The sequence below is a fragment of the Colobus angolensis genome, unplaced genomic scaffold, assembly GCF_000951035.1.
Source record: "Colobus angolensis palliatus isolate OR3802 unplaced genomic scaffold, Cang.pa_1.0 Scaffold484, whole genome shotgun sequence".
NCBI classification, from domain to species: Eukaryota; Metazoa; Chordata; class Mammalia; order Primates; family Cercopithecidae; genus Colobus; species Colobus angolensis.
In genome coordinates this window covers 123590-137454 of record NW_012118310.1, presented here as the reverse complement: position 1 = coordinate 137454, position 13865 = coordinate 123590, and the positions used below count along the sequence as shown (strand labels likewise).

Below are 13865 nucleotides of genomic sequence, written 5' to 3'. Positions count from 1 at the left end.
AATATGGTGAAAACCCTGTCTCTACTAAAAATACAAAAATTAGCTGGGCGTGGTGGCAGGCACCTGTAGTCCCAGCTACTCAGGAGGCTGAGACAGAAGAATTGCTTGAACCCAGGAGGTGGAGGTTGTAGTGAGCCAAGATCGTGCCACTGCACTCCAGCCTGGGCAACAGAGCAAGACTCCATCTAAAAAAAAATCAAACAAAAACAAATTAGCCAGGCATCGTGGTGAGTGCCTGTAATCCTAGCTACTGAGGAGGCTGAGGCAGGAGAATTGCTTGAACCCAGGAGGTGGAGGTTGCAGTGAACTGAGATCGTGCCATTGCACTCCAGCCTAAGAGACAAGAGGAAAACTCCATCTCAAAAAAATTAAAAAATAATAATAAAAAAAAGCAACTGCTTACACGGGAATGCCTTCTTTACAAGAGTCCTGGCACACCCTGGGAAGGAAATGCACTGGAGTGTGAGGCACTGGTGCTCAGGTCATGAAGAGCGGCTGGCCTGTACCACTGCCTCCCAGAGCACATAGGGACTTGGTGGACATGCAAGCGGTGAAAGGATATGGGTTGTGAGGCTCGTCCATATCTGAGGAGAGTCCAGCTCCTCTCACACAGATGTGATGAAAGAGGTCGCCTTTGTGATGGTCAACACTTACCACCCCCAGTAGAGTGTCACCTCCACTCGGGCCAGGCACCCTGCCTCCCTGCAGCCCAGACAGCTAGAGTGAATGCCCAGGGGACACACACAGCCTCTGTGCAGGGAGGCCTGGGAACAAATCACTTGGGACCTTGGTGTAGCTTTCGCCAACCCTGCCAGGGAGGTAAGAGGGGGATAGTCACCGCGAGCTCACCATATGACTGCAAATGCCGCCAGCCTCAGCAGGGACAGAGCACAGGCCTCTTCCAGGGAGGAAATCCCCCACACACTCCTGGAGTCCTTCAGCGCCCTGAGCCTGGCCAGAGGATCTATGAGGTATGAATGGAAAGAAAGAGCCCTCTTCACATCACAGCCAAGGGCTTCCCGTCCTCTAAGAATAACAGTGCGGGTGGAAGTCTTCCCAGAATCCCGGCATACGTTCCCCTGGCCTAACAACCTGGTAATTCTGCAAAATAGGAAGAAAGCCTGGACTTGGCACGGGTTATTCTTAGTGCATGGCACCGTCTGTGAAGGGCGGAAGCTTTCCAGGCACTCTGGGCCCATCTGCTGATGCTTTCGAGAACTTTCCCGGCATGCATCGTCCTCTCTGCCCACCTTCTGCTTCTGAGATCCATCCTGCTCTGGAATCCCCTCTCCAGCCTAGGGCTCCTCCCCTGGCTTCTCGGAGGAACCAACAGGGCCTTCTGTCCTAAGAGCCAAATGGAAATGGGCTAAACTCCCTCTCTAAGAAGAATGAGACTCCAGCTGAGGCAAGCCCCAAACCTCACTCCATGTGGTGTCTAAAAAAGGCACAACAAGAAAACCGCTCAGACAGAAGGCTTGGGCAAAGATGGGCCAGAGCCACTAGCAGAGAGCAGCAGCGGCAATGACCCCAGCCAGGGCTGTGTGGGGACAAGGTCTGGCACCCTGATGGATATGCACACGGCCTGCTGCCCAGCAGTGAGGATCTGCTTCCCTGGCTCTCAGTGCCAACCACACAGGCAGGTAGGTGGGGTGGAGCGTGGGCAGTGACCTTGCAGAAGCCCATGGGGAAAAGAAGCAAGGGGGACGAGGGTCATGCTGACAGCACCTCAAATGGAAGACCCAGTGGGGAACACGCAGACCTCGGTGCTGCAGGACAAATCCAGGCCACCCTCCTTCCCGCATGTTTCAGAACCCACCACTGCCAGCCTCCCCTTCCGAGGAGGCCAACAGGCATCAGGCACCTGACCATGCCAGTCGCCCACCCCACACCAACCAGCACCACATCTACTAGCTTTTGTATAATGCCAAGAAATGCTAGTCCCTCTCACACGCTGCCTGCTCATTTACCCTCTATTCAGCCTCTCTGTGCCCCAGCCCAAGGCTGAGTCTCCTGCTGCCACGACTGGCAGCTCTGGAGGCTGGTGGGGTCCATAGTTGTTAACCCCATTGCTCAGGTCACCCAGGAGCACATTCTGGTGAGAAACATTTCCAATTACATTTAACGGGCCAAAGTCCCATCCCGGCAGGGCTTATGTCTGTCATCCCAGCACTTTGGGAGGCTGAGGCAGGAGGACTGTTTGAGCTCGGGAGTTTAAGGCCAGCCTGGGAAACACAGCAAGTCCCTGTCTACAAAAAGCAAATAAAGGCCGGGCGTGGTGGTTCACCACGCCTGTAATCCCAGCACTTTGGGAGGCCAAGGCAGGTGGATCACGAGGTCAGGAGATCGAGACCATCCTGGCTAACACAGTGAAACCCCGTCTCTACTAAAAAATACAAAAAATTAGCCGGGCGTGGTGGCGGGCACCTGTAGTCCCAGGTACTCGGGAGGCTGAGGCAGGAGAATGGCGTGAACCCGGGAGGCGGAGCTTGCAGTGAGCCGAGATTGCGCCACTGCACTCCAGCCTGGCGACAGAGTGAGACTCCGTCTCAAAAAAGTAAATAAATAAATAAGCAAATATAAACAATTAGCCAGGCACAGTGGCATATGCCTGTGGACCCAACTACTTGGGAGGCTGAGGTAGGAGGATGGCTTGAGCCTGGAAGATCAAGGCTGCAGTGAATTATGATCATGTCACTGCACTCCAGCAACAGTGGGAGACTCTGTCTCAACAGAATATTAATCATATAATAAAATAAGGCTGGGTGCAGTGGCTCATGGCTGTAATCCCCGTACTTTGGGAGGCTGAGGCGGGCAGATCATTTGAGGTCAGGAATTCCAAGACCAGCCTGGCCAACACAGTGAAACCCTGTGTCTACTAAGAATACAAAAATTAGCCAGGCATGGTAGCACAGGCCTATAATCCCAGCTACTCAGGAGACTGAGGCAGGAGGATCACTTGAACCCAGGAGCCGGAGGGTGCAGTGAACCGAGATTGTGCCACTGCACTCCAGCCTGGGTGACAGCACGAGACTCCGTTTCAAAAAAGTAAAGTAAAATAAAATAAATAAAAATAAAATAAAATTAGCCGAGCATGGTGACATGCATCTGTAGTCCCAGCTACTCAGGAGGCTGAGGCAAGAGGATTGCTTGAGCCCAGGAATTTGAGGCTGCAGTGAGCTATGACAGCACCACTGCACTTTAGCCTGGGTGACAAAGCAAGACTCTGAGTCTCAAAAAAAAAAGAAAAAAAGAAAAAACAGCCTCAGCCAAGGGCTGCCTGTGGCGCCAGAGTGTTCTTAGCCCGCCTGCACATATGTGTGAGCAGACACATGTATGCTGTGGGGTTAACACACTAGGGTCCCATTGCTCCGTTCTCCCTGACTGGCCATGAAGTCTGTCTCCACCAGAGCCATGTCCCCACTGGTTCACCACTGCCCAGCTTTCCCGCTTCTCTGCCTCTCAGCTCTGGCTGGTGTCTTAGTCCCATCAAGTGACCATCCCTAGCACATGCTCTGCACGTGGGCTGATTCGGTTTGGATCTGTGTCCCCACCAACTCTCACGCTGAATTGTAATTACCAGTGTTGGAGGTGGGAGGTGATTGGATCATGGGGGCAGAATTCTCACGAAGGTTTAGCACCATCCCCCTTCTGGTACTGCACAGTGATGGAGTTCTCACGAGATCTGGTTTTAAGTGTGTGGCACCTCTCCCATCTCTCTCTTCTTCCTGCTCCAGCTGTGTGAAGTGCTGGCTCACGCTTCGCCTTCCACCATGATTGTTAAGTTTCCTGAGGCCTCCCCAGAAGCTGAGCAAATGCCAGCATCATGCTTCCTATACACCTTGCAGAACCGTGAGCCAATTAAACCTCTTTTTTAAATAAATGACCCAGTCCCAGGTATTTCTTTACAGCAGTGGGAGAGCAGCTGAGGACATTCCTAGCATAGACCCAGGAGGTGGAATTGCTCCATCTATGGGTGATGCTTTCAGATAAGCAGACTTGGCCAAGTCCCCGCTAACGTCTAGCGCCAGAACCTGCTGCCACTCACCCACCTCCAGGGTGTATATGGTGTAGGAAATGCTCCCGCCAGGTTTTATGGGCATCCCCCACTGGCTGGGCAACTTGTGACCTCCTTTATGTTCTTGCCTACAATTCACCAACGTGGTTACTGACCACTGGGCCTTCGTCTCACTGACCCTGGTGTGATGTGGGCCACCATGTGCCTGTCCCAGGCCTGCAACTGTTTTCTCCCTAGCTATCCCCCGCTTTTCAGCTCTGCCTGTGATGCTGTCTCATAGAAATAGTCTTATATTACATGGGATTTTCCCATCGTTACCGTACAGTGGTCACGTCCCCCGTCTTGCTAAAGAAGGCTCTCCCTGTCCCAAAATGAGAACTCCTTTTTCTTAACTACCTTGTATGGTTGCACAGTGCGGAAGCTTTTTTTTTCTTTTTTGAGATGAAGTCTCGCTCTGTCGCCCAGGTTGGAGTGCAATGGCGCGATCTCAACTCACTACAACCTCCGCCTCCCAGGTTCAAGTGATTCTCCTGCCTCAGCCTCCTGAGTAGCTGGGATTACAGGCGCATGCCACCAGGCCCAGCTAATTTTTGTATTTTTAGTAAAGACAGGTTTTCATCACGTTGGTCAGGCTAGTCTTGAACTCCTGACCTCGTGATCTCCCCGCCTCGGCCTCCCAAAATGCTGGGATTACAGGTGTGAGCCACTGCGCCCGGCCTTGGTGAAGCTCTTGGATCTACCCGCTGTCTGCCTGTGTGAATGCTGTGAGGTGAGGATGACCCATGCTTCCCAAACGCACAGCCAACCGTCCTCAGGTGGCCGCCGGCCATCCAGTCTGGCTCACCTCAGCCACACCCTGAACTCCTAGTCACATGGGCCCCTTGAGGCCCTGCATGTGTCACCAGGCCTCTGAGGCTGCAGTAGTCACCCTAGCTTCAATGTATTCCTGGGTGTCTGGAGGACACCCTTCAGACTGTCCCTCTTGGCTATTCAAAGAACCTTCCAAACCCTGCCTAGATCACGCCATGCCCCAACCCCTGCTCACCATGCCAGGCACTCTGCAGGTGCCCAAGTCCACAAAGTGACACAGTAAGAAAGCCCATAACCTGGAAAGGAAGCCAGCCTGTGCCCTTACACGGCAATGAACAGGAACAAGCCCCTGTTCCCGAGGCAGCAGGGAGGTCCCAGCCAGAAGATAACACTCTGCTTGGTCTTCCATGCAGAGGCCAGAGATAAGCAACATCTGCCCATGGAGACAGAAGGCAGGGCAGGGTCACTTGGTCTAGGCAGCCACTGGGGGACACGACGGAGATGTCCGGGTGCTGGCGGCGGCTTCACGTGTGATATGGATGGTAGCTGTGTGGCTGGGTTCACTTTGTACAATCCATCACACCAGGCACTGAAAGCGTGCACACCCAGTAGGCATGCTTCCCGGCGGGAAACAGTAATGTCCACTCTCAAAAGAAAGTGCACTGGCCAGGCGCGGTGGCTCACGCCTGTAATTCCAACACTTTGGGAGGCCGAGGCGGGTGGGTCACCTGAGGTCAGGAGTTCAAGACCAGCCTGGCCAACATGGTGAAACCCCATCTCTACTAAAAATACAAAAAATTAGCTGGGCATGGTGGCGGGCGCCTGTAATCCCAGCTACTCAGGAGGTTGAGGCAGGAGAATCGCTTGAACCTGGGAGGCAGAGGTTGCAGTGGCATGATCTCAGTTCACTGCAACCTCTGCCTCCGGGGTTCAAGCGATTCTCCTGCCTCAGCCTTTTGAGGTGACAAAGCAAGACCCCATCTCAAAAAGAAAAAAAAATGAAAGTGCACAGATCCTGCCCTCCTTCCCTGCTGGGACTGGGACATTTCTATGGGCAGGGAAGTGAGGGAAGGAAAGGCAAGAACCCAAGTGTCACTTGTTCACAGAAAGCAAGAGAAGACCCAATCAGCCCCAGTGCAAGACAGCTCTGCACAGGACGGGGTGCAGTTGGGCTGTCACGGTAACACCACACCTGGAGACCCTGGGGGCCACAGGGGATGGGACACACGCTCTTGGTGGAACCACTTCCCTTTGGCAACCAAAAAGGCAAACATAGCACGTGGGCAGAGGGGAGGTGTGCTAAGCAGAAAGTAGTGGTGACAGAGGCAGGGGTGCACAGGAGGGAACGGAAAGGTATCAGAACCACAGCGACAAGGGGACCTAGACACTTGGGAGGGTAGCCGTCAAGTCGGGCTCCTATTGGGGCTACATGTGGTGAGTCCCTGAACAGAGGGCAACTGAGTCCTACAGTCTGCTGCCCCCGTTTAATGGCCTCAGTGGCCACAAAGGCTGGTGCAGCAGGGCTGAGCAGCCGGGCGCCTAATCCCCACCCCTTGTAATCCCCACCCCATCAGCTGTGGCAGCCCCCAGGGGCGGAGCTTGAAAGCTTGAGCTGCTCTTTTCAAAGGACAAGGCAGACACAGACACGTGACATGGGCTCCCGGTGGCTGCCAGCAGAGGAGGTAAACACACATGGGAACACAGTGTCACTGTTCCCGGGGCCTGGCAGAGAAAGTCCCAACGTCGGGAAACCCTCTGGATTGCAAGTCCACTGCAATGCCCTGCTGCCCTCCTATCTCCGCAGCAACATCTCACCAATCTACACTCTCTGGCTATTAAATGGCATTTTTCATTTTTTATTTTTTTGAGATGGAGTTTTGCTCTTGTCGCCCAGGCTGGAGTGCAATGGTGCGATCTCGGCTCACTGCAACCTCCACCTCCCGGGTTCAAGCGATTCTTCTGCCTCAGCCTGCTGAATCGTTGGGATTACAGGTGCATGCCACCACGCCCAGCAAACTTTTGTAGTTTTTTTTAGTAGAGACAGGGTTTCACCATGTTGTCCAGTCTGGTCTCAAATTCCTGACCTCAGGTGATCCACCCGCCTTGGCCTCCCAAAGTGCTGGGATTACAAGAGGGAGCCACTGCACTGGGCCTAAATGGCATTTTATCATGACAAATTTTCTTTTTCTTTTTTTTTTGAGATGGAGTCTTGCTATGTTGCCCAAGCTGGAGTGCAGTGGCACGATCTCAGCTCACTGCAAGCTCCACCTCCTGGGCTTGCGCCATTCTCCTGCCTCAGCCTCCCGAGTAGCTGGGACTATAGGCGCCAGCCACCATGCCCGGCTAATTTTTTTATATTTTTAGTAGAGACGGGGTTTCACTGTGTTAGCCAGGATGGTCTTGATCTCCTGGCCTCGTAGTCTGCCCGCCTCAGCCTCCCAAAGTACTGGGATTACATTCGTGAGCCACCACGCCCAGCCTATCACAACACATTTTCTACAGTGGTACTCTCTCCTCAGATCTTCACAATGCTTCCGGGGCATTACTTCAGCCTCACACCAGAGGATCACTTCTCAGTTCCAAGGAGCAACACAAACAAGAGGCATCGTGAGCAGACAGCAGGCTTTGGACACAGGGTGGCCCCATCCTCAGGCCCTCCTGGGAGGAACACTCAGCTTCCTCACAAGCCAGGAACAGGTCAGCCTCGCAGCGGCCCCTGCGGCCTGAGTGGTTAGTGAAAACAAAAAGGGGGCACTCCTACCACGCCCGCAAAGAGGGTGAAGGCAAGCACTTCAAGTTAGCGTGACACTGAAGATCTTGATGGATGCACCCTCAAATGTCAGCAAGCGCACCAGGGGAGCAGCCGTTGGGAGAAGGAGGCTGGCCTTTTTTATTTTCAAGCATGCATAAACTATTCTTGCAATCTAAAAAGGAAGTTGAGAGAAAACGGGGAAAAAGCTGCAGTGATAACCTCAAAAGGCAGCTCAGTCCTTCTGGGGTGACCTTGTTTTCACAGAGACCATCCTTATAGTAGGAATAGGCTTGTTTTCAAGATAGCCCAAACCCTATGGTAGGGGCCAACAAAGGCCAGGCTCTGCCATGCTGCTGCCATGTGCTGACTGACACATCACCAAACGATGAGCCCTGTTTCTCATGCATCTGGAATGTCAATGACAACCATGGCCCTACTTCGAGAAGTCTTCCCAGCCTCCCTGTCCTGGGCCGTTTCTCTCCAGATCCCTTCTGGGGTCCCTGAGAAGTCCCTCCTATCTCTGTGGGTGTTTTCAGAAGCAGCACGCTTAGGTGGGCACCAGGGTGCCCTCCAAGTTCGCCATCTGGTGCAGAAGCCAAGCACAGGATCAAGTTCCCAGGACACTGCATGTGATCACACACACTGCAAAATGTAATCAGAATGACAGCCCACAAGTGAAGACCAAGGAAGCACAAGGGGCTGGCAGCCCAGGCAGAGCTGATAGCTGGTCACCTCAGCTCAGGGAAGGGCTATGGCCACCACACATCACAGCAGGCAGGGGCATGGTCTGAGGGGCCTGCGGTCTGGGGACATGCAAGTAACACAAAGCTGTGTAGGGGCACAAGAGGGTGGGGGCACCAGGGCACCCCCCCCCAGACCACCAGAGCACTAGGATCCTGCGGGAACAGAGGCTCTGCTGTGTCCATCTAACAACATGGTCACCCTCTCCAGCTGCCTCCAACCCACCCAACAGGACACAGATGCAGGAAAACTCCTAGGAGAGTGGCCCAGGAGTAGTAGAGGCACTGGGAGCGGGCCCTGGATCTGAATGACCTTGGGAATACCATCTGTCCCCTTAGCCTGAGTTTTCCTTGTGTGAGCAGGACTGGATCAATGAATGCTTGCCCCAAAAGGCTGCCCAAAGGCAAACGAGCTAGCCTTCCAAAGAGCTACTCAGCTACCCCTTACAGCTGCTGTCACATCTGCCTCATGGAAGAGGTCTCTGCCCCCAGAGTGGCAGCAAAACAGTGGTTAGCAGGTCTGGAGCCACACGACAGGCCTGGTCAGTGCAGACAGCCCTGGCCAGGACAGGGCATGTGACATTCCTGAAGAGGAAGGGGGCCTGAGGCCCAGGGACTTGTCCAAGGACAGAAGGTTCACTCTAAAGCTTGTGGCCCAGCAGGAAGCCAAGGGAGCACAGAAGAGGTGCTGGGGGCAGGGAAGGTGGGGGGTCTCAGCAAACAGCCCTCTCTGTGCCCACTTCCCTAGAGGAAAATGGGCAAAGCCCAGGCTGCGGTGGGGCAAGGACTGCCTTGAGTGCAGCCCTGCCAGCCCCTACCTCTGATGTCTGGGGGTGGGGGTGGGGGATCTAACTACCCAAACCTCCCCAGGAAGGCCGCATTCAGGCGCAGGGATGACCCAGCACTTACTATCTACTCACACCCACATTAGCTGTTACCCTGCTGGCCCGCAGCAGGCCGCGGGTAGGGGACAGAGTGACTGGGCTCCAGAGCTGTCCCTGAGGCTGGCCAAGGCCGCGCAGCCCACCCATCCTGCAGGGACCACGCAGCTCCCTGCCCTGTCAGTCTCAGCCTCCCCGCAGCGAGTCTGGTTCCCACCTGCCAGTGTCCCTCGCATCCCGTGTCAGCGGGGAGTATCAAAAACGCCCTCCAGTAAGGCGCGGGGCATTTCGTCGGCCGGGATCGACGTGGTAGCCCCTGACCCAGCCGCCTGATTCTATACCATACCTCAGAAAGGGGAAACTGAGGCAGGGCGAGGCGGTGCGGCCCGCCCACCCACCTTCAAGCAGCCTGGCCCGGTCCGCGCACCCAGATCCCGGTGCCCCCGAGCCCAGGCCGGCCAGGCCACGAGAGGAGTCGGCCAGCCCCGGAGCCGCGCACTCACCGCCTCCGCCGCCACCGACTTCCGGGTGCCGCGCCCGCGCGCCACCGCAGCCAGCCCAGTCCCCGCCCGGCCCGAAGCCGGCGCGTTCACCATTGGGCCGCGCAGCGAGGGGCGGGGCGGCGCGCCGCATGCCGGAGTCCCGTTGGCTGCGAGTGCTGTCGCTCGGAGGCTGCAGACTCCTGGCGCCCCGCCCCCGGGGCTGCGCCATGGCTTGGGGCTGCGCGGGCGTCTGAGCGCTTCCCTATCCCGCGGCCTTCGGGTACTCCGCGACTCCCTGCCTGCGGGGACGCCCTGGGAGGTTGCAGCCGCCCCTCAGCTCATGCCCTCATGGACACCATCTGTCACCTGCCCACCCTGCGGCCTCTCTCGAAAGAGCTACAGGAATGCTCACTTCTGGAACGGCCCCCTCAGACTGCGACCTGGTCTTCCCATCCTGTCCACTCAACCCTGCCTCTGGACCTGGCCATCCTCCTCCTGGCCATCCCTTCCTTCACTTTATGGCCTCCAGGTCGGCTCTTTCCTCCTTGATGTCCTTGCCATTCCCAGTATGGACCCCAGACCCTGGCCTAGGCATTTGAGCACTATACCCTGCACACCCATCCCCTCCCCTACTTTCACCCCACTGTAGGCTCTGAGCTCACATCCAGATCCAGGCCCCAGTGAGGAGGGGCTGGCCCAGCTTGACTTGTGCAGGGCGAGCAGGTGGACGCTGACTGGGGCCCTCCCAACAGGACAGAGGCATGAGCTGGGACCCCTGCTCCAGTGGCCTCTGGGCTGTGCCTGGGCCTATGTGGCAGAAAGGTGGAGAGTCAAAGCCCAGAGGCCCATGCCCTGCCTCAAAAAGTGAGCACTCAAAAAACTATGACATGGATGACAAGGACATTAGGGATAATGATAATGTGTAAAGCACTCTAAACCCAATGTCTGGGTCAGCAGTTGTTTCACCCCACTTTATAGATGTAAACACTGAGACTTGGAGGAGTTATGTCATTCAGTTGAAGTCAAAAAAGGTGGCAAACATGAGAGGCCAGATTAGCTTCAACCTGCGTTGAAGACCTAGGTGCCCTGATGCCCTGCAGAAAACTGGGGCTCAGGGATGGGAAGAACCTGGCTGGTAATCAGCAAAGGCAAGAGTCTAACCTGGACCTACATGCAGGCCCGTTGTGCTCCACACTTTTGCTGTCTTATCTGTGTTTCTCCTGGAATCCAACAGAACCTTTCACAACGTGAGTAAACCAAGGACTCCAGATGTCCAGGGACTCATGGCCAGTGGGCTGCAGACCCAGCCAGACATGGTTGTCTCTCCCACCATCCAGCAGTGGGATCGTGTAGGGCTGGTACCAGTGATTTCCCTCTGAGCAGCCAAACCTATGCAATCTATAGGGCCAAGAGGTGGTGATGGTGGACAAGTGGGATCTGGGGCTTGGGGGTAATGGACTCTGCCCTGGGGTTCATGGCAGCAGCTGCAGAGTGGGCTGCCCCAAAGCACCAGACCATGCACCTCAAAGCTGGACATGAGTTGACTAAGGTTTCCCTTTGCCCACAAAGAGGGATGCAGTAACATGTCAGATGGTGGTTTGCATCCTGTTCTGTCATAGCTTGTGGCCTTGGGCCAACCCCACCCCCAGCCATACTTTTCCCAGCTAGACAGAGCCAGAGAAGACACTCTGATGTTCTTTGTTACCACTGACACTCCAGTCTGGATGACATGTGATGTCAGGAAACAGGTGACAGCAGATGAGATGGGTCTAGGGTGGGCACCTAAGCCCTGGGAGCTTGGGGCTGCAACAGGCTCACTGGCATCCAACCTCTAATTGAACATAAACTTAGATAGGAAGCTCACTACCTCCTGTGGCCACTCTTTCGGTTTCAACAGCTCCAACTGTTGAAAAGTTCTTCTTGATACCCAGCTGAAAGCATTTTCTCTCTGTGACTTTCCCTGTGGGCCCCACAGCTGTCCCTATGGAGCTAGGTGACAGGATGAGAGAGGGAGGACACTGAGCTACTGGTCCCTGTGGTCTGCCTTGCTGTGTTTTTCTTTTTTCTTTTTTTCTTTTTTTTGAGATGGAGTCTTGCTCTGTCTTCTAGGCTGCAGTGCAGTGGTTCAGTCTCAGCTCACTGCAACCTCCACCTCCCAGGTTCAAGGGATCTCCTGCCTCAGCCTTCCAAGTAGCTGGGACTATGGGTGTCTACCACCATGCCCAGCTACCTTTTTTTTTGTATTCTTTTAGTAGAGATGGGGTTTTGCTATGTTGGCCAGGCTGGTCTCAAACTCCTGACCTCTGGTGATTCGCCTGCCTTGGCCTCCCAAAGTGCTGGGATTACAGGCATGAGCCACTGCGCCCAGCCTCCCTGGCTGTGTTTCTGACCCCTGGCTGCAGCCTAATGGGCCAACTGCTGGACAGCAGTCCTTAGTCCTGTTTGAATTGGTGCTGCCCCCACATCCTCTGACCTCAGCTAGTGATCCTGCCTGCCAAGGGCAGACAGGTCTCTGCAACCCTATGGGTGGTAGGGGTGGTGAAGAGGGGAGAGGTAGTCTCACTTGTACAGATGTTGGTGTATGGTTCTCTCTTTTGTGCTCTTTCAACAGAGGTCTGTCCAGTCCTTGCAAGTCTGGGGAGGGGGTGGTACAGGACTATGAGGTCACTGTGAGAAGAGGGGCTCCAGCAGAACCAGGGTCCAGTGGCCTTGGAGAGATGGCTGGGGACAGCTGGACTCAATTACGTCTACTCCTAAATGGAGGAAACGACCCCTCAGCTACACAGTACCTGGGCCAGAATGTCACCATGGTGCTGCTCCACAGGATGACAGCTACCTGGCTTGTGAGGGCCCCTATTCTAGGGACAGATACTTCATTCTGCCCTCCCAGAGCAGCAACAACCCTATGCCAGGAGGCCAACTGGCACATGAAGTGCCAGCTCCAATCGATTGATAGTAGCTGCCTGGCTCTGAAAGGTAGCTGGGATCGATTCACCATACTGCCAGCACACAGATGGACCCAGTGGTGGCCCCAGCAGTGAGTCCTTGCCTTGGGCCATTTCATTTTCTTTGTCCTGGCCAAGGAATGATTGGGTGAACACACTGAACTCCCAATATGGGTGGAAAAGACAAGAGTGTCTGGTCACACTCCTCCACCACCCATGAGCATGGTTGTGGGCAGTTTGGTTCCCCAGGTGGCCTTGGGGAATGCAATGAGCTGAGGAACTGGTCATCTCCAGGTGCATCCAGGGCAGGAAAGGCTGACAGCATGCATGAGCCAGGGTCACTGGCCAAGAAGTCATCTCAGGACCTCCTCCTAGAAAAGCCCACTGGGCAGCATCCCTGCTGGTTCCCCCCACACCACAGGTTACGCAGAGCTGGCGGAGGGTCATGGTCCCACTCATGTCAGGTACTCTCAATGTGGATAGGAAATGCAACCATGCCAATCTCAACAGGCAGTGAAGCCGCGTTTCTTTCTGACTCCAGGTAAGGTGGAGAAAATGGGACAGCAGTACGGGGGCATAAACGCACAACTCCGCTTCCCCAGATGGAGAGCTGTGGGGCTGTGAGGATGCCAGGAGGAGGTAATAAGGAAAGGCGGCCCCATCGGGGACCTGAAAGGTGGAACAAGCCTAAGAGGTCTCCACATCCAGGCCTGGTGGGGGAGGTGAGCCCCTGGTTTACCGAAGGGGTCCCTTCCTGCCCTCGGAAATAAGGCAGCCTACCTCCACCGCTGCCCCGCTCCGGGGGCCCAGGGGCGGTGAGGGTGAGAGAGTCCCCAGGCCCCAGGGTCAGACGACTGTGTTCAAGCAAGTCAGAACCTCTCTGAGGCTGTTTCCCAACTATAAAATGGGGATAGTGGCAGAACTCTCCCTCGCGGTTTGCGTGAGAAATACAATTCGATGTCGACAGGAAGGCGCGGCGCACAGCGCACAGCGCACAGCGAGTAGCAGGGGCTGAAGAAGGATACCTGTGAACTGGGGGTGGTAATGGAGGCTACGCGGCCGGAATCCGGGAAAGGGGGGCCGGCCCTACCAGTCCCTGCTCGGGGCTGGATGGTCGGGGGATGTTCTCGTAACTCGGCTGGGAGGAAGCGGCCCCGCTTACCCGGCCACTACTACCGCAAAGGTTCGGGCAGGTGCAGGGGCCTCGGCCCCTCCTCGAGGGGGCCGGTCAGCAGCCGGG

General features: G+C 55.5%; 1 protein-coding gene across 10 annotated transcripts in view; it reads right to left on the bottom strand.

Annotated features, from left to right (window-relative positions):
* The window catches only part of TANGO2 (transport and golgi organization 2 homolog (Drosophila)), a 53699-nt gene extending 39855 nt beyond the window's left edge, over window positions 1-13844 (bottom strand). For 6 of the 10 annotated variants that reach the window (XM_011959150.1, XM_011959158.1, XM_011959153.1 and 3 more), the window contains exon 1: window positions 9702-9764. The gene's annotated coding sequence lies outside the window, so the exon portion shown is untranslated. Of the gene's footprint in view, window positions 1-9596; window positions 9765-11547; window positions 11670-13650 lie in introns of those variants that run through there. The other 4 variants (XM_011959152.1, XM_011959157.1, XM_011959154.1 and 1 more) reach the window with 3 other exon arrangements.
* Window positions 13845-13865: the final 21 nt, after the last annotated feature.